This window comes from Sapajus apella, unplaced genomic scaffold (assembly GCF_009761245.1).
Source record: "Sapajus apella isolate SASKATOON/1434 unplaced genomic scaffold, GSC_monkey_1.0 scaffold62, whole genome shotgun sequence".
NCBI lineage: Eukaryota > Metazoa > Chordata > Mammalia > Primates > Cebidae > Sapajus > Sapajus apella.
In genome coordinates this window covers 9,648,859-9,662,317 of record NW_022437002.1, presented here as the reverse complement: position 1 = coordinate 9,662,317, position 13,459 = coordinate 9,648,859, and positions in this window count along the sequence as shown.

Below are 13,459 nucleotides of genomic sequence, written 5' to 3'. Positions count from 1 at the left end.
CAACCAGGGAAAGATTAGTGTGCAAATAAATCAGTGATATCTTGTTAAGGTTCGGATTCTGATTCTGTAGGTCTGAGGTGGGCCCCAGATTAATTTCTTTTTCTTTTTTTTTTTAGACAGAGTCTCACTCCGTCACCAGGCTCAGGCTGGAGTGCAGTGATGTGACCTCAGCTCACTGCAACCTCCACCTCCCAGGTTCAAGCAATTCTCCTGCCTCAGCCTCCCGAGTAGCTGGGTTTACAGGCACGCGCCACCACGCCCAGCTAATTTTTTTGTATTTTTAGTAGAGACGGGGTTTCACCATGTTGGCCAGGATGGTCTTGATCTCTTGACCTCGTGATCCGCCCGACTCGGCCTCCCAAAGTGCTGGAATTACAGGCGTGAGCCACTGTGCCCGACCCAGATTCATTTCAAAGTCCCAGCTAATGTCAATACTGATGGCCCAAGGTCCAGACTTTGGGTTGCAGAGATTTAAGTTGTAATACGATCATAAAAGTGTGATAGCTAAGGTAAAAACAGGTGCCGTGGGAGAATAGAGGTGATAACTAATTGCCTGTGGGGACTCCTTGATGACAGCACATTTGAGGTAGGTCTTGAGGGGAATTTTACTGGGGGCTGGGAGAGAGCTGCAGGGCATTCCATGCATAGGAGTGGAAGCCAACCTTTGACGAAAGCTTGCTGTGTGCCAGGCATTGTGCTTGTTGCCTTTACCCACCAGAACTGGCAAATAACAGTTTAGTATCACAAATAACAGGTTCATAGAAGGATGGCAGGAAATGGATCAGTAAGGGTGGACTGGAACCAAATTGTGAAGAGAACTGTGAATCCCAGCTTGAGCGTGTGTATTTTGCTCTACAAATGGGAGTTGCTTGCTTATGTGTATGTATGTGTAATAAAGAGCTTTCTAAACTCTCAGAAGCAAGTAATGGCTAGGTAGGAACAGCCATGTTTATGGTGCTCAGTAATAACTATATAGTATTTAAGTATCATTGTTACTGTTTTCATTTTGTTCCCTCTTAGCTTTTTTTCTGTTAAAATGCCATCCTTTTCATTGTTCTTTTTAAATTTAAAATAAATTTTGTTTATATTTTTCAGATGGAGTCATACTCTGTCACCTAGGCTGGAGTGCAGAGGTGTGATCTCAGCTCACTGCAACCTCCGTCTCCTAGATTCAAGTGATTCTCCTGCCTCAGCCTCCCGAGTAGCTGGGATTACAGGCACGTGCCACCACACCCAGCTAATTTTTGTATTTTTAGTAGAGCTGAGGTCTCACCATGTTGGCCAAGCTGGCCTCGAACTCTAGACCTCAAGTGATCTGCCTACCTTGGCCTCCCAAAGTGCTGGGATTACAGGTGTGAGCCACCGCACCTGGCCTGATTTATTTTTTAAGCGATATGTCAATATGTTAAAAAGGTATACCAGCACTTCGGGATGCTGAGGTGGGAGGATGGCTTGAGGTAAGGAGTTTAGACCAGACTGCGGAATATAGTGAAACTCTGTCTCTACAAAAAAATTAAAGAGTTAGGTGTGGTGGTGTGTCCTAGCTATTTGGGAGGTTGAGGCAGGAGGATCACTTGAGCCCTGGAGTTTGAGGTTACAGTGAGCCATGATCATCCCACTCCACTCTAGCCTGGACAATAGAGTGAGACCCTGTCTCCAAAAGAACAATAGTATTTTCAGCGAAGAATTTTTCTCCCCCAGTTTGCCAATTCCCTTCCCAGAAGGCAACCAATATTGAATGTTTCTAGTGTATCCTTCCTTCCATAAATACTATTTGCCTGTGTGAGTGTGGTGGGTAGGTATCCTCAAAGACAGTCCCCAGTGGTCCCACCTCTGGTATTCATGCCCTGTGTACTCCCGTCTTGTTCCATACAGGTTGGACTCATAGAAACACTTCTAATGAATAGAATACTACGTAAGTGGTAGGATGTCACTTCTGAAATAGGTAAAAAAAAAACTGCAGCTTCCATCTTGGGTTCTCTCTCTCTCTGGGATCACCCATCCTGGGAAAGGCAGCTGCGATGCTGTGAGGCAGCCATGGAGAGGCTCATGTGAGAGACCAATGCCATGTGAGTGAACTTGGAAGCAGATCCTCCCTCCCACTTGATGGGTCAATAGCCCCAGCTGACAGCTTCACTACAGCCTCTTGAAGACCCCAGCCAAAGTAAGCGGTACCTGGATTCCTGATCCATGTAAACTGGGATAATAAATGTTTTAAATCACTAAGTTTGGGGGCCATTTGTTCCTCAGCAATAGATAATCACTGCAACAAAAAAACTCCCTTCATTTTTATATGAATGGTAACATACCATATACCCACTTTTGCACCTTGTTCTTCCTGACTTACTGTATCTTGGAGTTCATTATATATAAAAAGTTTTCTTGCATTTTTTTTAAAAGAGTTGTCTAGATTTCTGTTGTGTGAGTAAACTGTAATTTACTTAAATAGCCCCTGAGGGTGGATATTCGTTTCCAAAGTCTTAATACCTATTGGTTTTTATAATATCAACCCCCCTGTACTCCCACTCTTCTTCATCAGGCCTTGCCCTACCCCCTCGAATTTTCCAATTAGCTAATCCTACCACCTTCCAACAAAAGTCAGTATTTTTTTTTTTTTTTAAACTGGGATCACTAAATTGATAAACTAAATTGAGGGAGAGTCACCACAATGGGAGTACTTCCGGTGCTCCTCTATGTATGCCACTGGCTAATGAACAAAGACACCAATGTGAGTTCCATTCTCTGTTACCCTCAGCTGGGTCAGAACCCCTTTCTCTATCAGTGTCAGACAGCCTTGGGATGAAATGAAGAGTTTTGGTTTCCCTCTATCCTGTCCCTCCCCATCCACATCCAGAAATTGACGTTCAGGTTCTTCTCTCAGAGTAAGGTTGTCTCAAGCTGCTGGGTTGCCCGGGCCCAAAGAGAAGGACTCCTCCCTGCCCAAGGAAAGCCCAGGCTTTATGGGGACTTTATGACGTCTGACTTTAATTGGGATGAGAAGCCAGGTACCTTCCCAACCTGCTCAAATATTGGATCATTTATAATTCCATTTCCCTGTGAGAAGGGAGGAAGAGTGCACATTTCAGGGAGCAGGTTTGGGGATGAGGGGAAGGAGAGAACTGACACCTGGGTTCAAGGCTCAGCTCAGCCTTTAGCTAGCCATGTGATCTTGGGCAAGTAATTTCCCCTAAGCCTATTTCCTCCTCTATATAGTGGAAGTGATGATATGTCCTTACAGGGTTGTAAGGTTTAAGTGAGAGGATATAGTGAGGGCTTTTGGTACATTTGTGAGCATTAAAGGGATTGAAATTCACTTAAGCTTTATTAGTAACACACTAAGTATATAGTTCTGTGCTAGGCTGTTTAATATCTTTTTAAACTCTCAACAAGTATTGAAACAAGTATGCTTACTTCCAATAGGTAGATGAGGAGACTGAGACAGAGACCTGGTAAGTTTTTTCTTTTCTTTTTTGAGACGGAGTCTCACTGTGTTGCTAGGCTGGAGTGCAGTGGCATGATCTCGGTTCACCACAACCTCCACCACCCGGGTTCAAGCGATTTTTCTGCCTCAGCCTCCTGAGTAGCCAGGACCACAGGTGTGCACCACCACACCCAGCTAATTTTTGTATTTTTAGTAGAGATGGGGTTTCACCATGTTGGCCAGGATCGTCTCAATCTCTTGACTTCGTGATCCACCGGCCTTGGCCTCCCAAAATGCTGGGATTACAGGCGTGAGCCACCGTGCCCAGCCACGTGGTAAGCTTTCTAAATGCCCACAGCTTGTCAGTGATGCCAGAATTTGCACCAGGGCTTGCCTGGTTCCAGTGAAAGGCGCTTCTCCCCACATCACTGTTCCCTCTCTGCCACGGAAGGCAAGAGCACGTCTACTCAGCTGTAACAAGAGTGAGGCTTTCTGATACCCAGCCCCGCACAGGACATGGATCCTGCAGTGCAGAGCCACCCCCATCCGACTTGGCAGTGGCACATGAAGTATCCAAGCCTCTTCCAGACAGCCACAACCTTGCCAGTTACCCTTCCCTCTGATCCCATAGCCAAGAGGGTTGGAGCAAATCCTGGCATGCTCTACCAGAGTCTTAAACTTTTGCCCTTGATGCCAGGGAAGGGTAGGAGAAAGCCAGTGCTTCTGAAGGAATGACGGGTATCCCTTCTAGGCACTCTCCTCCTCCCCATCCTTCCTGGAAGGCTCCTTCTTGGTTTCCACATAGTGCAAAGGAAAGTCATTTTTCTGAGACTGTAGGGCCCAGAGATTCCGATCTAGTGTGTGGGGTGAGGGGCTAGATATCTGCAGCCTTAGTAAGTACCCTTCATTCTGTTTCAGGGTCATTCCTTAAGAAAGAGCCTTAATCCTGAGAAAAGGCAGCAGTTAGCACAGAGATTGATGGCTGGGAACAGCAGCCACAAAGACCACCCTTCTCTGGGGGAGGAAATGCCTCCATAACTCCCTCACTGCACCTCTTCTCCCCCTTTTGTTCCAAGTCCTCAAGTCCAGCAGGTACCTCAGCATTGATCCCCTGGCCCCTCCATGCTGTTTGGGATGGGATAGTCATAACTTATGTATATGGGGCTTTACAGTCTGTCACATCCATATCCATTCATTCTGAGGCCTCCCTGTGTGCCCAGCACAGAACTCATCATTAGCAATACAGAAGTAAATCAAAGAAGCCCATGATTTAGTAGGCCAGGCGGATCTGCAAGCCCTTCGTGAGAAGTGTTATTGTGAAGGATGTGTGGGGAATGCAGTGGATGGAGAGAGTGACTGTTTTTGTGGGTTTTTGTGGGAGGCAAGATGGGGAATGTGAGACTAGATCCTCTGTGACTTAATTTCAGTGAGCGTCTTCCCTCTGCTCTCTAGCAGAGTGGGTAATGGGGGTGGGGGTCAGCATGGCCTGTTGGCCATCATGTGAGCAGGGAGCAACACTCTCTGCTCTTGCTCATCTCTTCCAATTGAAATGTGTGGAGCAGTTCTTAATTTGCACAGAGAGCCCAGACTAATAAATCTGCTACTCAATTGCAATCCCCACAGTGCGTTTATAGGCAACAGCTGACTTTTATCAGCTAGTTTGTTCTTTCATATAAGCAGAGTTTTATGAGGGTCTCCTGAGCTGGCTCGTAACGTGATGAAACGTCTGCAAAACTCAACCATAAATCCCTGGCACCTGCCAAGCAGAGGATGCTGTTTTCCAGGCACATTTTGTCCAGCTGACGGCTCTGTCCCCTTGCCCAGTTTGCATTTTTGCACTTGTCTCTTTAAACTTGGATTTGTTTTTCAGTTCTCTGCGGCCTCTTTAAAGGCAACTGAAAAATGAGGGGTAGGAAAAAGGAACTAGAAAGTTACATCTGTGCTAAAAATTACCCGTGGCTTATGTTGCTCTGAAAGCCAGTTTTGATCCCACTGTTGAAACAGACATCAGGCCTCGCAGCCACATGAACCCCAGGGCGGGGGACAGGAGACCAGTGCCAGGCGAGCCCGTTATTAATACTTCGATTCTTTTCTGGGCCATCACCCTCTGTACTTGCCAAAGGCCCCTACCCTCAGTTGTCAGTTTTGTAAATTAAAAAAACAGCTCTGGAAGCCTTTTCCCCAGATGGTCTCCAGGCATGACATCTTTTCCCAGCATTTAGAGCTCCCCCAACAGAGAGAGATGAAATTTAAATGCCCTCTCTCCTCCAAATAGGGCAAGACCTGGACTCTGAGCATGCTGGTTGGCTGGGGTGGACGGGGTGGCTGGGAGAGCTAAGAATGCCTCAGTGCATGTAGGAAAGGCAGAGTGTGGCCCTGGCTGTGTCTTAGGGTTACCCACCTGTGTGTATGGGTTCTCTTCATTTTTTTTTTTTTTTGAGATGGAATCTTGCACTGTCACCCAGGCTGGAGTGCAATGGCGCAATCTCAGCTCACTGCAACCTCTGCCTCCCAGGTTCAAGCGATTCTCCTGCCTCAGCCTCCCAAGTAGTTGGGATTACAGACACGTGCCACCATGCCTGGCTTCTTTTTTTTTTTTTTTTTTTTTTTTTTTTTGTATTTTTAGTAGAGACAGGGTTTTTCCATGTTGGTCAGGCTGGTCTTGAACTCCCGACCTCAGGTGATCCAACCACCTTGTCCTCCCAAAGTGCTGTGATTACAGGCCTGAGTCACCACGCCCAGCCCTGTTTTCTTCATTTTGATCAGACCGTTAGATCAGAGGCTCCTGAGGCTGCCCTTCCTGTGGCCTTATCCCTCACTTGCTTCCCCTAGCCCACACTTCAGGGCTGGCTTCATGGGCCTGTGGCCCACGCTTACAAGGGTTCCCAAGGTTGGTTTCATGCTCTGCTGTCACTCTCGAAATTCTGAACAGTTTTTGAACAAGGGGCCCGATTTCCCTTTTGCACTGGGCCCTGCAAATTATGTTGCCAGTTCTGCCCAGAACCAGGACCAGTTCTGGTCCTGCTGCTTGTAGCTGCCCTAGCTCTGTGGACAGACCCTTTCTTCTCCAGGTTTGAGCCTTTGCAGAGCAGGTTAGCTACCTGTCATGGAGGAATCTGGCCTTGTTCCCCTCCCAAAGGTGCCCCGTTATCCACTCTCTGGCTACAGCCAACCCCTATTATGTGACAGTATCTCTCCAGGCCCTCAAGAGGTGCCTGCCAATCCCAACTCGTTCAGTCATCTGCAGCTGCTCCTGGCCCCTTCTTATCATTTTCCAGAAAAGATTTCTAGGCACTGCACTCTGCTTGGAAGACACTGCCTGCTCTTATGGAGGAGCTGGGTTCTTTGCTAGAGAAAACACCCCCGAACTCCCACCTCCACCTCAAAGGCAAGACATTGCTTCTCGCTATGAGACCTACTTTCTTATTTTTCCAAGCCCAACTCAGACACCATCTCCTCTGTGGTATCTCTTCTTACACCCCTAGGTGAAAATAACCCTTCCTTTCTCAGCACACGACTTGTACTTCTCTTTACCACTTAATTAAAAAAAATTTTTTTTTTAAATAGAGACAGGGTTTCACCATGTGGTCCAGGCTGGTCTTGAACTCCTGGGCTCAAGTGATCTACCTGGACTGGGTGCAGTAGCTCACACCTGTAATCCTAGCACTTTGGGAGACCAAGGCGGGCAGATCGCTTCAGCCCAGCAGTTTGAGACCAGCCAGGACAACACAGTGAGACCCCATCTCTTAAATAAGTAAATAAATAGAGATCTGCCTACCTCAGCCTCCCAAAGTGCTGGGATTACAGGTGTGTTTTATTATTATTATTATTATTATTATTAATTTAAATCCAGCTCCTGCAGGAAACTTTATTTTTTTCTTATACATTCTTATATCCCTACCAGCTCAGCAAGGGACTCAGCCCCATCTGGGAATTGAACCAAGTGGTAGAAATGGTGCAGGGACCTCTACGGCTGCCTGACATGGAGAAGGTGAGCTCTGCTCTACCCGGTGGGAGGGTGCAAGGGGTGGCAGTGGTCCCTTGCAGAACTGGCTGGCTGCTGGTAGCCATGGCCTCCTGTAAAACCACGGTATCCTAGAAAGATTGTGAGCTTTGTCATAATCCTGGCTCTACCACCTAGGATGTGGACCTGGTGTTTTACCCCTCTTACCTGTAAGATTAGGATAAGAAGACCTGACTCACTGAGCTATTTTGAAAATGAAATGAACTAATTCACTCAAACCACAGAGGATGAAGCCCAGCATCCAGTAGGTTCTTAATTATAGGTTTTATCCTACCACTGGAGGAGGACTTGGGGCTGAGGCCCATTTCCTCCTCCGTCAGTTACCAGCTGGGCTGGGGGTGTAGTCACTGGCTACCTAGGAACTAGGCTGGCTGATGGAAGTGAAACAGGACAGAAGATGACCCCTATCCCAACAGCAAAGACCCACAGGCCAGGCTGGGCAGAGCATCCTCCCTTTCCCAGCCCGCCTGGCTTGGGTTCCCTGGCAAGGCTGGCGGACCTAGATTCACCCGGCATTGCCACACTGGTGGAAATGGTGGTTGCCATCCCAGCCAAACCCTAGGACTGTGGCGACAGCCCTGATGGGGGCCCAGCCACCACATCAAGGACACAGCTCCACCCTCCTCTTAGCATCCCCTCCCACCCCGGGCTTCCCCAGCTCCCTCCTTCCCAGAGAACCGAGGGTGTATCCTCTCCTTGAGGCCAAGGTAAGCCACAGCCCTCTGTGGCTGCTGCTGTGTGATGAAGGTCCTGGGTGAGGAATCAGGACATCTGGGTTCCTGACCCAGCTCTGCCACCCCAGTGGGACCTGAGTGTGTGACTTGACCTCTCTAGACCCCAGGGTCTTCATCAAACAAAAGAGGGCAGGTAGACAAAAGTTTCAACTTCACAGAGCTGATGCAAAGCTGTCTCTACAATAATAAACAAACAAACAAACAAACAAATAAATAAATAAGCTGGGTGTGGTGACACACACCTGTAGTCCCAGCTACTTGGGAGGCTGAGGTGCAAGGATCACTTGAGCCTAGAAGGTCAGGGCTGCAATGAGCCATGACTGCACCACTGCACTCCAGCTTGGGTGATAAAACAAGACCTTGTCTCCAAAAAACAAACAAAAAAACTTGAAATCACATCAGAAATGGAAGTGATTTTCCTCTGAGAAGCAAAAGGACTTGGGAGCCAATAAGAATAACACTATAATTGTCACTTATGGAAGTTTCCCAGCTTCATGCTTACTCCTAACGCTTTCACATTCATTAAACGACACTGTGAGATAGGTGCTATTTCCCCCGTTTTACAGACAAGGATGCTGATTTGGGGGTGTGTGTGGTCAAATGACCTCTCAAAGGTCACATAGCCAATCTGAGATTTTAACTCTGATCAACTCTAGGCAAATCACCTACCCTCTCTGTGCCTCAGTTTCTTCTCCTGTGCAATGGAAAACATTCCCCTCTGAGAACTACTGGGATGAGGTGAACTCATGTGTGAAAAGCACCTGGCACAGTGCTGGGCAAATTTTCTTCTCTTGCTGGGAATCAGGAATTCCCGCTTGGCATCTTAGCATTAAGAGCTGCTTTGGGTTGGACAGTGGCTGCCTCCAGCCTTTCTGGGGAGTTCTGGTGATTGCTCAGTGTGGGAAGCATTGCCCAGGTGGGAGCATAGGCATGTCAATTCCTGGCTACCCTTCAGCGCCCAGGCCAGCAATGTGAGCCTCCTCCTTGCCCAGGGAAATCTGGGGACCTGTATCATTTGTATCTCTGTCCACTGAAATAATCATTGTTCCCTGCGAGTCTCCAAAGCACCAGAATCCTGCATCACAGCAAGGGGAAAAATGCTCCCAGTGCAGCAAGCCGTGCAGACGTGTTGGAGAGAGTAACCAGCGCCGTCTGTGCAAGCGGCCAATCCCATCTCTTTGATCCACAGCCCGGGACCAGGGAGGGTAGTTCTCACCCACAGAGAGCTGAGTAGCTTCCTCAATCCAGTTGCCCTTGGGCCTGGCTGTCTGGTCCAGCAAGACAGAGTTGCCCTTATTTATATCCAGTGCAACTCTGGCCCAGTGAGGAATAAACAGTCTCTCTGTTAGTGAGGATTTAAGAAGCTAGACCAGTGGTGCTTATTCTCGCCTGTACATTGGAGTCATTTGGGGAACTTTATAAAACACTGATGCGTGGTTAGAATCAGGTTCACCCCCTGAGATTCTGGTTTAATTGGCCGGGATGCAGGAATTTAAAAATCCCCTCCCCCACAAGTAATTCTAATACAGAGCAATGGCTAAGAACAACTGTTTTGATAAAATTCATTCATTTAAAGATCTTTGACGCTGTGTGTCAGGCACTATGCTGGGCTCCAAGGTGAACAAAAGAATCTAGATTTTGTTCTCATGGAGCTTGCATTTTAATGGGGAGGAACAAAATAAGCAAGAAAATAATTTCAGATGGTAATAAGTTCTATAAAGACCATGCAAGCCGGACATGTGGCTCACACCAGTAATCCCAGCACTTTGGGAGGTGAATCACTTGAGCCCAGGAGTTCAAGACTAGCCTGAGCAACATAGGGAGACCCTTGTCTCTACAAAAAGTTAAAAAAAATTAGCCAGGCTTGGCAACACACACCTATGTTTCCAGCAATGCAGGAGGCTGGGATGAGAGGATCACTTGATCCTGGGAGGTCGAGGCTGCAGTGAACTATGGCTATGCCACTGTACTCCAGCCTGGGTGACAGAGCAAGACCCTGTCTCAGAAAGAAAGAAAGAAAGAGAGGGGGGAGGAGGGAAGGAAGGAAGGGAGGGAAGGAAGGAAGCAAAGAAATAAAGGAAAGAGAGAGAAGGAAGGAAGGAAGGAAAAAAATAAAGGAAAGAGAGAGAGAAGGAAGGAAAGAAAGGGAAGAAAGGAAGAAAGAAGGAAGAAAGGGGGGGAGGGAAGGAAGGAAGGGAAGGAAGGAAGGAAAGAAAGGAGAGAGAGAAGGAAGGAAGAAAGGAAGGAAGGAAGGAAGGAAGGAAAAGGAAAGAAAGGAAGGAAGGAAGGAAGGAATGAAGGAAGGAAGGAAGAAAGAAAGAAAGAAAGAGAAAAAAAGAAAGAAAGAGGGGAGGGAAGGAAGGAAGGGAGGGAAGAAAGGAAGGAAAGAAAGGAAAAAGAGAAGGAAGGAAGGAAGGAAAGAAAGGGAAGAAAGGAAGGAAGAAAGAGAGAGAGAGAGAGAAGGAAATCTGAGAGAGAGAGAGGGAGGCTTTCTGAGGAGGTGACTTTTGTTCTTACACCTAAATGAAGTGAATGAGTGGGGCATGTGACTGTCTAGTGAGCTGTGCTCAATACCTTCTGGGCACTCCAAGACCCTTTCAGGGGTTTTGCAAGTGGAAACTTTTTATGATGCTGAGATGCTATTTGTAAGTCCCATTCTCTCACCAGTCTACAAGGAAGTTTTCAGGTGCCCTGTGATGTATGATGATGTCATTGCTCTAACAGCTAATGGGATATGTTCTTAAGTGTGCTAATGTTTGGCTTTTTTTGTTTGTTTATTTGTCTGTTTTTGAGACCAAGTCTCACTATGTTGACCAGCCTAGTTTAGAACTCTGGGGCTCAAGCAATCCTACTTCCTCAGCCTCCCAAGTAGCTGGAACTACAGGCACACACCACTGAGCCTGGCTTGTATTTTGTTTTTAAAAATCCTCATATTTAATTTCTGTATTGGTAAACAATGATGGATATAACCCATGTGAACACAGACAGACATTCTTTGGAGTCCTCAATTATTTTTCTTTTTAATTTTTTATTTATTTATTTTTTGGAAACAGGGCCTCACCCTGTTGCCCAGGCTGGAGTACAGTGGCACAATCATAGCTCACTACAGTCTCAACTTCCCAGGCTTAGGTGATCCCACCTCAGCCTTCCGAGTAGCTGAGACCACAGGTGCATGCCGCCACACCTGGCTGATTTTCTTTTTAGCAGAGATGGGGTCTTGCTATGGGGGTTGCCCAGGCTGGTCTTGAACTTCTGGTCTCAAGCAACCCTCCCACCTCTGCTTCCCAAAGTGCTGGAACTATAGGCATGAGCTACCATATCTGAGGCCTGGAATCCTCAATTCTTTTTTCTTTTTGATCTCCTGGACTCAAGCGATCTTCCCACCTCAGCCTCCTGAGTAACTGGGACTACAGGCACACACCAGCACATGTGGTTAATTTTTGTAGTTTTTGTAGAGACAGGGTTACACCATGTTTCCCAGGCTGGTCCCGAACTCAAGTAATCCACCCACCTCGGCCTCCCAAAGTGCTGGGATTACAGGTGTGAGTCGCCATGCCCAGCCCCTCAGTTCTTAAGAGTGTAATAGAGTCATGGGACCAAAAAGTTTGAGAACTGCTGATCTGGCAGGAGAGCCTTCCAGAGAGTTCAGGAGTGGGAACCAACTTGGTGTATTCAGGAAAGAGCAGGCAGGCAGGGGGACTAGAACGAAGAGATAAAGGGGAGGGAAGGAGATGAGGTCAGAGGGGAAGGCAGAGACCAGCTCTGCAGGGACCTAGAGGGAGGACGACTTCAGGCAGAGAAGACTGGGAGGCTGTCCAGGTGTGAGATACCAGACCAGGCTAGGGTGATGAAAGTGGAGATGGGGAGAAGTCGATCCCAGAGATATTTGGAAGGTTGAATCAGCAGGACCTGGTGATACATTGGATGTAGGGAGAGTAAAGGCGAATGACTCCAGTTTGCTGGCTGGTCAGCAAGGCAGGGGACAGGTGGGGAATTGGTGGGTGGGGGAGACAGAATATGAGACATGGGGTGGAGGACATCTGCTGGTTTCTGGAGAGATGGGTTTGGAGGTCACTAGAGAAGTCAGGGCTGGAGTGAGGATCAAGCTTCGGGAGAATGTGTGCAGAGAGAAGGAGAAGCATCTGGGGGCTTTGCTGGGGAAGCTCAACCTGTATGACCTTGCCCAAGGAGGTGGCAAAGAGGGTGAGAGGGAAACCAGCAGGTACTGGGGGCAGGAGCCAAGGAAGGAGACAGAGGAAGGAAGGAAGGGAGGGAGAAGGGAGGGAGGGAGGGAGAGAGGGAAGCAGGAAGGAAGGGAGAGAGGGAGGGAAGCAGGAAGGAAGGAAGAGAGTGAGGGAGGGAGGGAAGCTGGAAGGAAGGAAGGGAGGAAAGGAGAGAGGGAGGGAAGCAGGAAGGAAGGAAGAGAGGGAGGGAGTGAGGGAGGGAAGCAGGAAGGAAGGAAGGGAGGGAAGGAGTGAGGGAGGGAGGGAAGCAGGAAGGAAGGAAGGGAGGGAGGAATAAAGGAAGGGTCCGATATGATGAAAGTGCAGAAGGACACGTAGATGGGAACAGGCCTGTACAGGCCGTGGCCTCTGTAAGAAGAGTTTCTTGGAAGTGGGGGCACAGCAGCTAGTCTGCAGCTGGTTGAAGGGTGAAAGAGATGAGGATATGGAAGTGACGTGTGCAGAAAGCCCTTTAAGGGAGAAAGGAAGAAGGTAGTAGCTTGAAACAGATGCAGGGGCAGTTTAGAGTGGAGGAGACAGGACCCTGTTCTGTCAGCTGAGGGGCATGAGAAAGGATGGCTGATGGCACAGAGTCCCTGAGCAGCAGGCGGAGAGGCTGGCTCAGGAGTAGGGGCGGGACGGCTGGAAACCTGACAGTGGGTTTGAGGGGTGGGAGTGTCTTTGGGATGGCAGGTAAGAGGCAAGGTCATTTGCCGAGGGGTGCCAGGGTGGTGCGGAGGCTCTGGGGGCGGGGAACGTATGGAAAGGCCCCTACGGATGCTGGATGAGGAAGCTGCTGGGCTCAACAGCAAGACTGGGTTTGGGACTTTCTGTCCATCACCCATCGTGGACTTTGTGGGCTCAGAAAATCCAAAGAGCTCCTCACATCTCCCCCAGATGTTTCCCAGTTGTCTTCTCCACGCTGGGAGGAGGTGGATGAAGAGGGGTGAGAATTAACTTTCTGACTTGGGGGAACATGTGCCAGTGAAGAAGAGGAACACGGATGTCCTGGCTCCCTGGATCCTAACCACTGGGCAGCCATGCCTGGAGAGGATCC